Raw genomic sequence first — 11,776 nt, 5'->3', positions numbered from 1 at the left:
TTTTTTTTTTTTTTTTTTTTTTTTTAGTTAGGAACTTTTAGTAGAAAATATTTTGGGGTATTACAAGTGTAATACCCGAGATTTTCTGCTCCCAATTTCGTTTATTTGAATTTCCAAAATTATTCCTAATTCTTCCTCGATATTCATTTTGTCCCTAAGCCATATTCATTAGACTCTACTTCCATATTCATTGAAACCATGAACCCTATTCATTTGGGCTAAATAGTATAATAATATTTAGTATATTTTATCATGATATGCTATATTTTAAATTATTTGGTACATATAGTAATTTTATTTAAATTATTTTATATGTTATACATATATATGCGTATGATATGTATAGTGTATGCATATTAAAATTTTGTATGTATTATATATATTAGTATATATACATAGTGTATATATATATACCGTGTGTGGATATATATATATATAGTATAATAGAATAGATTATGCTATGTACTTAGTAAATAAATATATATATATATATATAGGTGTGTGTGTAACGTGTTTATATATATAATATGATATATATGTATTTAAATTATTGGAGTATAGTATGTAGTATATATATATGTTAATGTTGGGCGTGTCTTGGTATATAAATAAATAAATATATATATATATATATATATATATATATATATATATATATATATATATTGATTATGATTGATTGAGATCTTTAAATAAGGTTAGGAGGTTACAAATCATAATATTAACCAAATTAAACCCTTTTTATTCTCTCTTAAAGGTTATCTAAAGTGGGGGAGTCAATCGATTCTTCTTTCTTGTGGCTTAGCTGAAAAAAATTCGGGTATTCTAAGGGGAGGGAATTTCTTCTCCTTCACCTCTCCTTTGGCCGAAATCCACATCCCAAAAGAAAAAAAAAACTTCTTCCTTCTTATTGAGTCTTCAAGTGTGGGAAAGGAAATCTTGGTAGAGTGGTAGAGCAAGAGTAAGGAACTTGGGAAAAGGAATCCTAGAAACATCTCCAAGTAAGTGGATTTGTATCTCATGCCTTGCCCTTATTTTTATGTTTTGGTGTATGACTAAAAGATGTATTTTGTTGAATGAAGGATTGTTCATATTAGAAATCTCTCTACTTGGTAAATGGTCCATGTATAAAATTATCCTTGGATTATCCTTGTCTATGATTTTCAATACAAGAAATTTTGTATACCTATGTGAATGATTTTATAAGAATATGTATATATATATAAGTTACGTACATAGGGTTAAAGAAAAAAAAATACTTTTATATATTGATCTGTATCTTTACGTATTAGTGTTTTAAAATAATAATAATAATAATTAGTATATATAAGTTATATATCGTATGTATTTATAATTTATGTATATATATATACTATGTATCGTATTTATAAATATTTAAAAATAAACCGTATGTGTATGTATACAATATTTACTGTATGTATAAATATTGTCATATAAATGATTTTTGCATATTTAATTAGTATTAAATATACCGTATGTGTGTATGTAGTGTATATGTATATGTATTTGTAATTATTGTTCTTATGTGAAAAATCCAAATATTACTACCTAATTGAATTGCATGTAATATTTGGTATAGAATTAAATTTCATGTTTTTGGTGAATTATAGTGCTACGTACGTATGTATTAATTAGTTATAATAATAATAAAAAAAACTGATTTGTTTTCTTGTGTTAATGGCATACGGATGTAGTATTATAACAAATGAAATTAATTGTCTTTATTTTCTTTCTAATGCCGTACGTAGGAATAATAATAATAATAATAATAATAATAATAATAATAAGTTTGATTAATACGAATGGTTGTTATGAGTATCAATTGTTTTGAATTTATATTTGAGGAATTCTTATAAGATGTGTGCTTTGGTGGTTGATTTTGAGTATAATTGTGATTATGCGATCTTTAAAAAAAAAAACTATTTTTGAATAGTTGTGAATTAAGGTTTTAAACAAAATGTTACCTTGCAAATTTGTTATGTTACCTATGAGCAAAAGTTATTCAAGAAAAAATATTTTCAAATTATGAAAGCCATGTTGAATTTGTGAATCTTTGAGTATGATAAATTGAGTTATTTGATATTGTGGAGTATTCAGTTGTATGCTGGATACTAGGGCTATGCCCTGTTGAGGAGTGGTTAGGATAAACCTACCACTAGGGTTCTGTAACCCCTCGCCTATTCTAGTAAGATTAAAGTTCGAAAAATATGTCTTTAAGGCTATAGCATTAATGAGATGATCTCCCGATGCCTCAAAAGAATTATTATAAGTGAGAATAGTTGTTAATAAGCTGCGAACCTACGTACCGGTCGCGAACCGTAAAAATTTTAGGAACTGGTGTTCGGACCCGATTATCCTAAGAAATGGATTATCAGACACCATACTATTATTCTTGAATTTCCTATTAAATTAAATTAGCCCATAGCAGCGAAAATTTATTTTGATCGTACATCGCTAAATTTCGCGGTGTACCGAACCTAGCCCAATTTTAAGTTTCAGTCTGGGATAAATTTTTGGTTTCGAAAATTATTTGAATTAAATTCGTTTCTACCGAGAATTCATCTGTTTTAATCCCGATCAGTCTAGCTAAGATATTTTTTCAAGATCAAACCATAGGAAAGTGACACTTGTCACAAATTGTTACCACATATTGGGTGAAGACTAGTCAACCAAGTGGAGTAAATATTATAAGGCAATTTCTTCCCATTTTTCCCTCATAAGGCCGAAAAAAAAGAGAGAGAGAGTAGAGTGAGATCTTCATCATCTTCACCAAGCTTCAAAACTCCATAGCTAGCAAGTTCTTCATAGATCTCCAAATATTCGGTAAAACTTCAATTTTATTCGGTAAATAGCTTTATTTTCCCTCCTAGAACATGAATCTAAGTTAAGATTTCTTAAATTATGTGTTATGTTGTTGGTGGAATCTTAGGGTTTTAAGGTGAAATTGGGGAAATCAACTCCAAGAGTCTTCTACGAGACTAGTAACCCGGTTGAGGTAAGGAATCCCTTTAATTGGTTGAGGTTGTTTGAAACTAGATAATTGATAGCTAGGTTATGAATTGTTGTTGATTTGTGTACATGAAAACCTATGTGATGTGAAGATTATGTCTTATTTGTATAGCAAGGATATGATAGGTGTACATATACTATGAAGAAGGGGAATTATGTATTTATGTGTATATATATATGTATGTGCCGTGTATGTATATATATATGTGGGTGTGTGTGTGCCGTGTATATATATATATGTGTGTGTGTGTGCCGAATACATATACATATATATATATATGGTATAAAATGTCACATTTTGAGTGTAAGCATATGGTATGTATAAACCGTAAATATGTTGTTATGAAGAAGTGTAATGCTACGAAGTTAGGCACATGTGTTATGTAGGTAGTGTTACATATCTGTGAACATATAAATAATATAAGGAGGTGGTATTAGGTGTATATAAAGAAATATGTACTTTGAGGGTTATGCTCATTTTAAGGTTGGGAAGTGTATATGATATATGCATCGAGATGTAAATGTGTCAAGCATGATACCTATGTGAAAAATGTGGTGTTGAAAATGTATGATAGTTGCACTTGAATCGCCATTGTGAAAACTTGTTAGTGTACTATCCAAATATTTTGCAAAAGAAAAGGGAATTTCTGGATTTGGTTAAAGGGGGAATTAATTTCTGAGTATTGGAATTGACCCGAGTATGTCCAAAATATTTTCAATGCAAGGGAAAAGGTAGAAAAATGCTTTTCAAACCTTAGTTCTAGTAAAAGTGGTGAAGGACCTTGTTAACCTACGGGATAAAGATGGGCTTAAAGTGCCTTTCCCGCATGATGGTTATGTGTATGATCATTCATACTGTGGGCGAAGTCTATTCGCCGAGTACTATATCACCCGGAAGGAAAAGGTACTCCTACGGGGGTGTGCACACTTAAGTATAGTCACTCTATGTTCGGGTAGGTGTCGTTCTTGTGAACCTAGTGAGACTAGCTAAGAATCATTCCAACGCTCCTATAAGTCCAGGGGATCAGTATTAGACCGGGCGATGACCACTGAACCCGAGTTCAACGATCCAAGTGGTCAAAAGTGGAGAAAGAACTCCAGAGGCTTCACACTTTCTATCTAGGACCAAGTGAAATTTTGAAATATGAATGTAGTTACGCCGTAGCTACGGGAAAGAGAGGTGTGACAAGTATTTAAGTACCCAAAGGTTACGGGTGATCTCTCTCTTTGAAAAGTGAAATGTGATGAGAATTTCCTTATGAGGGAAAGGTTTTCCAAATAAAGTGATTACGAGCAAAATGTGGGATTTGTGTTTTCCATTACTTACTGGTATGCTTAAATGTTTAACAATACATTCTTTGGGTAAGTAAATAATTATCAAATGACCTCGTCAAGAGGGAAAATGATTCGAGATGGTATTGAATTTTGCCTATTGTGTGTGCAAGTTGCTATTTATATCTGTTGCAGGTAGAACCTCTGCCGATGAGTAAGGTATAGGGTTTCCATGTAACAATTTTACAAAACCTTTATTTAGTTTTGAATAACCCGCGGATATCCTTACTTAGCCGTCGTGCTAACTGCACTTCACTGTGTTCCTAACAGATGCAATCTAGTGTCAGTTCCTGTAGCCCGGTGAATTCCGGAAGTTCACCGGAGTATGTTTGTGAAGGTATGGATTACGACGTGTACATACAGATGATGGAGGGTGAAGACCCATATGCACCTGGTTATGCTCCTGTAGCTCCCATCAACCCAGATACTCCTGTAGCTCTGTCGGCCTCTTTTGTTTCTTGCCCTGTTATGGATGAGATCCAGGTTTCTTATGGCTTTTACCCCATAGAGCCTTTAGAGGGTAGCGATCCCCTTGAGTTCATAGTGCATTACCCTTACCCTTGGGACCCTAGCTCTCGGGACTGCTGGGATGAATGGTCGATGGTCATAACCACCTCTCGATTTTTGGACCATATCACCTGGTACGAGGGGGAGTGGCACCTGGTCTGGGGAGAGTTCACCGGCCCCGTGTACCGAATGATTGACTAGACGTCGAGTTCTTGGGAGTTTTTTTTTGTGTACATATTTTTGTAGCCTTAGTGATGGCTAAACATGGCTAGTCGGGTCGTAGTTGACCCTTGATCTGTATTTTGACCCGAGGGGCAAACTCATGTATTTATAAGTGCAAGTATGTATATATTGTGCTTAGTTAAGCTTTTTCAGCTGATATGTATATAAGTCTGTAAGCAACTGTTGGGTGTCTGTTGTGGTTAGAAGAGTTCCCTTTAGCCTGTGCACCTAGAGTGAGGTTTATCGCGGAATGATAGGACTCTCTCTCTAGGTGTGGCGGTAACTCCCTCGGATGTACGGGAAGGTAGGTCCGGGGTGTTACAGGTTCATACCCTGTTTGAGGAGTATTCGGTACGAACCATCCCCGGATACTAGGGCATTCGTTGTCCTGTTGAGTTGAGGAGTGGTTAGGTTATGCCTACCACTAGGGTCTACGTACCCTATTTTGAGGAGTATTCGGTAGGAAAAATCCTCGAATACTAGGACTAGTAACTTTCCTATGAGGCTTGGAATCCTCACTCGGGGGTGTGCACACTTAAGGTTAGAGTCCTGATTCCATTGGCATGGGAATTTTACGGAGTGTTCAGCGTGGAGCTGTTCACTAGGGCCTAAGTATAAAGGACCCTGTCCCATTTATGTGTGATTGATGTGCTTCCATATGTATTTTGTAGTGTGCAAGTATGACACAAAATAAAGTTTTTAAGAAAATTTTATAAGTGATGATATTATTAAAAGTTCCATATGCTTTTTGATATGAATATCTATAAATTATTTTTCTGGATCAAAAGTACAGAGCATCCGAGTTAATGGAAGGGGTAATGTAAAGTAAATAGTTGTTTGCTAAAAAAAATTGTTTTCTTTAGGGGCAGGTAGTCCCTTACTTAGCAAGTGTTACTAACCCCCTTACTTTCTTGTTGTGTTTTTGAAATCTCTATTTGAGTAGCAGGTAATGTTGACATGGTTTGCTGTGAGAGTGCGGTAGACCGAGATCCCGGGAACTATAAAGGCTTAGAGAGATTATGTAGTAAGGATTGTGATGTTATTTCAATTAAGACTTATGAACTATATTTTATTTTGGTTTTGTTTAGTTAGCCTTAGCACCTAGGTCTGTTGGTTGCCTAAGTGTGGCGGTAATGCCCTCAATAAGATTTTGAAAAGCTTCCGTGTTCTAAGTTTTGTTTTACTGAATCAATTGGTGGAAATAAGAAAAAAAAATAGGCCGTTTTTGGGGGTGTTACAGAAAGTGTAATACTTTTGATTAAAAAATGTAATAGTTTTACATTTTATTTCTGATTAGTATTACATTTGTTAATATAATTACGGAGTATTACATTTTCATATTGACTTGACCTGATCCGACCCGTTTCATTGATAAAGATTCGAGAGATGGTCTCACACGAGTGTGACCCTTATATTACATATTATCTACGAGAAAATTACACTTTTGGTCCTATGACTATAGATGTCTTGTTAATTTCCGTACTTAACTTTAAAAACTAAATATTTAGTCCTGTAACTATGCAATTTGTAACACATTTGGTCCTCTCGACCAAATCACCGGCCAAATATCGTCGAGAAGTTGTAATTCATTTTAATTTGTTTAATAAGGGGGGCATTTTGGTCTTTTGCTCCGCCTATGTACTTCTTCTCCATTCAGTCTCAAAGAAAAACATTTGAGAGATGCTGCAGTAGCACTCGTGTTATCACACAAAATGCTAACTTCTCGTGCTGACACTCCATAATCCTTGAGTTGTTGTACCATCCAGAGTATTTGGGCACAACAGCTCCCAGCTGCTATGTACTCGGCCTCAGCAGTACTCGTGGCAATTGAGTTCTGCTTTTTGCTGAACCATGAGACAAGCCTTCCCCCTAATAATTGGCATGTCCCAGATGTACTCTTTCAATCAATTTTGCATCCGGCAAAGTCTGCATCTGAATATCCAACTAGATCGAATGATCCACTCCTCGGGTACCAAAGTCCAACACTTTGCGTCCATTTAAGATATCTTAATATCTTTTTAGCTGCACTTAGATGACTTTCCTTAGGATTGGCTTGAAAGTGAGCACATACTCCCATGGCAAAAGATATATCCGGTCTACTGGCAGTCAAATATAGCAGAGAGCCAATAATTCCTCGATATTTAGTCTGATCAACTTCCTTTCCTTCGTTGTCAATATCTCTCAACGAAGTTTTCATAGGAATCCTGACCGAAGACTTCCCATCAACTCCAAATTTCTTGATGAGATCCTTGGTGTATTTGGCCTGATTGATAAATATACCTTCTCGTTCTTACTTGACTTGTAGACCGAGAAAGTAATTAAGTTCTCCCATCTTACTCATCTCAAACATTCCTTGCATGAGTTTAGAGAATTTCTCACATAGATCTAGATCAGTACTACCAAATATAATATCATCCACATATATTTGGACTAGTAGAATATGATCTCCATCCTTGATTCTGAACAATGTCTTATCTACCTGTCCCTTCGTGAAACCACAATTTATGAGAAAACAAGATAAAGTATCATACCAAGCCCTTGGAGCTTGTTTCAATCCATACAAGGCCTTTCTCAGCTTGTAAACTTTATCCGCTCCTATCTCAGAGATAAAACCAGGTGGTTGCTCTACATAGACTTCCTCTTCCAAGAGTCCATTTAAGAATGCACTCTTTATATCCATTTGAAATACCTTGAAGTCTTTATAAGCAGCATAAGCTAGGAAGATTCTGATTGCTTCAAGTCTTGCTACTGGTGCGAATGTTTCGTCAAAATCAATACTTTCTTCCTGACAATATCCCTTGGCAATGAGTCGTGCCTTTGATATCTACTATTTTGTACAATAATTCACCCCTTATTTTAGTTGTTTTGATGCTTATTTTCTTTATCCTAATGAAATTGAGAATTGTTTGTGTGTTATATTGTCCCAATGGTTGAATTATCCACAAGGAGCAGCAAAGGAAGAGTTTTGGAACATTTTGGACAAGTTTTGGAAGCAAAGGAAATTACCTAATCACAAAAGGAAACAAAATAAGAATTGGAAAAGAATTGGAAGTTGCCTAATGGGCCAAGGCCCATCTTTCTCCTATATATTCTACATATTCTCTACAATTTAAGGAGTCCCCTTACAGAGGTTCCTTTACAAAGTTCTGAATCCTAGTTAGTTTTAGTTTATTTTTCCCCTTCTCTTTATATTTCCCTAGCATAGTTTAGATTAGTTTTATATTAGATTATTTAATTTCAAGCTTGGAATCTCGGATTGAAGTTGGATTTGTTCTTCATCAGTAAAGTTCTCTTATTCCTTTATTTACTTTCTTCTCAGATTTCTTACAATGTTTATGATGATTTATTATAGTTTTGATTTGTTTACTTTTATGATGCATGAGTATTTAGCTTTGGGGTTTGGATTAGGGTCCTATTGCTATTCTTGATGCTAGATTTGTGATTATTGCATAAAGGGATAATTTATTGATCTAGGGTTTTATGTTTGAATTGGATTATATTTTCCTCTTATTGATAATTGATGCGCAACTTTTATTGATTCGTTTTGGAGAGGATTTCATCACAATGAAAGTTGGGTGAAAGACTCAGCCTAACCAATTTCAACCCAATTTTTCCTACTATGAGAATAGGGGTAATTTGGGGGCTTATAATGCTTTTGTGTTTAAGGTTATGATTGGTGCATCACGAAAGTGGGGCAATCTTAGCCTAATTCTTGTTATTGATTACGAAAGTAGCTAACTTGAATTCTTAAGTGCATTGCCAATAAATCCCTTGGTTAATTGTTTTTCACTAATTTTGAGATTGTTAGAGCATCAAGATTGCAATACCCCTAATCTGACCCACTTTTTTATCATATAGTTTTTCCCTTATTTTATTTGCATCTTTTATTTTATTTTAATTCATAAATCATATTTTCCTTGGATTCTAGTGAATTCCAATACTTTAGTGCCTAGGATTTAATAATTCACACAATACGTGCCATAGCCCCAATCCTCAGCGGAACGACATTTACACCCTCTTTTTACACTCACATTTATACATCATCAGCCTTGTTCCTAACAATGACTCCTTGTTCATTCATCTTGTTTCTGAAAACTCATTTTGTCCCAATGACATTCTGATGAGTTGGTCGAGGAACTAACTCTCATACATTGTTCCTTTCAAATTGATGTAACTCATCTTGCATGGCAATGACCCAGTCCGAGTCATTTAATGCTTCGTCTATTGTCTTGGGTTCGAATTGAGATATGAAACATGCCATCATGCATTCTCGCATAGATGCACGAGTTCTTACTCCATCATGAACATCTCCAATAACTTGATCTTGAGAATGATTCCTCAGCCATCTTAAGTCCGGTTGAAAAGTCGTTGGAGGGGCTCCTTCATCTACAGTAGGACTAACTTGAGTGAGTATATCTTGGTGTATCTCGGGTTGATCTTGCTCAATAGGGATATTTTGCAACGCCTCGGGGGTGTATGAAGGATTAGGTACATAATTCGAGAAGTCGGGAAATTCCTCTTCTTTTAGCGAATTAGACTCCTTGTCTTCGGATGAGTTCTCGTTCTCATTAGTCCTCGTGTTCTCCTGAATACTTAACTGATCCATATTAGCTTTCAACTTATCAACATCATGACTTGATGAAGATTCATCATAAACTACATGAATAGATTCCTCTATGACCATAGTTCGCTTGTTTAAAACTCTGAATGCTTTGCTTACATCTGAGTATCCAATGAATAAACCTTCATCAACTCGTTCGTCAAAGGCTTTAAGATGTGTCTTCCCATTGTTGTGAATAAAGCATTTACTTCTGAAGATATGAAAGTATCTCACAATAGCCTTCTTGCATTTCCACAATTCATAAGGTATGATCTCATGAACTTTGTGAATTAGAGATTTATTTTGGGTATAACAAGTTGTGTTGATAGCTTCGGCCCAAAATCTTTTAGGCAAACCTGAGAAAGCAATCACCGATCTTGCTGCCTCTTTAAGTGTTCTATTTCTTCTTTCAGCAACTCCATTTTACTGAGGAGTCCTCGCTGCCAATAGTTGATGAAGAATGCCATATTGTCCACAGAATTCATGTATCACCTTATTTACGAACTTGGTTCCTTGATCAGATCGAATCTTAGCTTGATAATATTTAGACCTTTTTTGTCTGAAGTCTTCGTAGTAAATCAGGCAGAATCTTCTTAGTTTCATTCTTCTTTCTCAAGAAAGATGTCCAAGTATACCTCGTGTAGTCATCTACTACCACAAGAGTATATTTCCTTCCACAAGAGTAAATTTGACCTTGGGTTTATCGGGTGCCCCTCGATAAGATACGCTCTTGCCCCCAGGACTCATTAGGACCACTTTCTGCTCGTTGCACAAAATCTGGGCCTTGTACCGCCCAACCAATCCATGCCTAGTACCACTCCAATGTCGTCCAAGTCGAACCGAATGAGATCGCTAGGAAAGGTCACTCCTTTGATTTCCACAGGCACCCCTTCGAATATGTGCTCACACGCCTTGACTTCGCCGGACGCAACCTTGACTTCAATCTTCGTCACTACACTAGGCAAGAGGCCCAACTCGCGGACCAACTTAGAGGATATAAAGGAATTAGAAGCTCCGGAGTCGAACAGAACTAGGGTGGGAACGGAGAGTACGGGAAAGACGCCGGTAACCACGTCGCAGCTCTCGGCCTGGGACTCATTCATGATAAGGAGCTCCCCCAGCTGAGGTGGGGCTCTTGCGTTTCCGACCACTTTCGTGGGTCTAGGGAGGTTTACTTCCTTGCTGCCCACTGAAGCTCTTGCTGACTCGGCGCCAGTTGCCTTTAGCTTCTTGAGACGCTCCAGCATCCCTCCTCTAACGTTGGGGACTTCTTCCCGCTTCCTTGGTGGCACCATGATCAGTAACGAGGGAGATAAGCTACGAAAAGACGGGTAGCGCTGCGGTCGGCCTCTTCCCAAACGCGCATGAAGAAAGTGAGAACAAGCTCACAACAAATAGACAAACAAAGCAAGCACAACACAACTAGATATAAGCAACTAAAGCGAGTCCTCACCGCACGTCCTAGAATTCACACATCCTAGGATTCTCAACACCTTAATTTCTAATGATCAGGTCTTAGAGTCTCAAAATTTCAACCCTAGGATCTCTACTCAGACCTCAACACAGGCTTTGATACTAACTGTGACACCCCAACCTTTCACAAGCTGAGATAGCTAAAACTTTAACATAAAAGTTGCCTATCTCAACTATCAAACACAACATAGCTGAAACGATTTATAACCTAAGGGGTATCATGCCACATCTAGGTAAGAAAAACACGGCCTAGATGCACAGGCTATCCAAAACTGAACTGCATAAAGTATAAATCTTCAAAATGTCATCATAACAAGAATCTAGTCAAGAGTATATAATCCCAACATAGGCACACAGGCCCAAAACATAAAGTCTAAACATCATAAGCTAGTCTAAGCGGCCTCATAACGATAAGCTCTAACGCGCTCTCGCTTAGACTTACTCCATACCTGGAAAACATGTAAGAAACCACTAGCAAAAGACTGCTAAGCAACCACCACTCACACTCGTGGGAAACATACATATATAGTAAGCTTGTAAATAGGTTTACGCACCCATATAGAATATACACACCAACGAACTGTTCTTTAGTTAAAACGGATACTCAACAAC

Source organism: Ipomoea triloba, chromosome 7, assembly GCF_003576645.1.
Source record: "Ipomoea triloba cultivar NCNSP0323 chromosome 7, ASM357664v1".
In the NCBI taxonomy this organism is placed as follows: Eukaryota; Viridiplantae; Streptophyta; class Magnoliopsida; order Solanales; family Convolvulaceae; genus Ipomoea; species Ipomoea triloba.
This window is presented reverse-complemented; position numbering follows the sequence as displayed.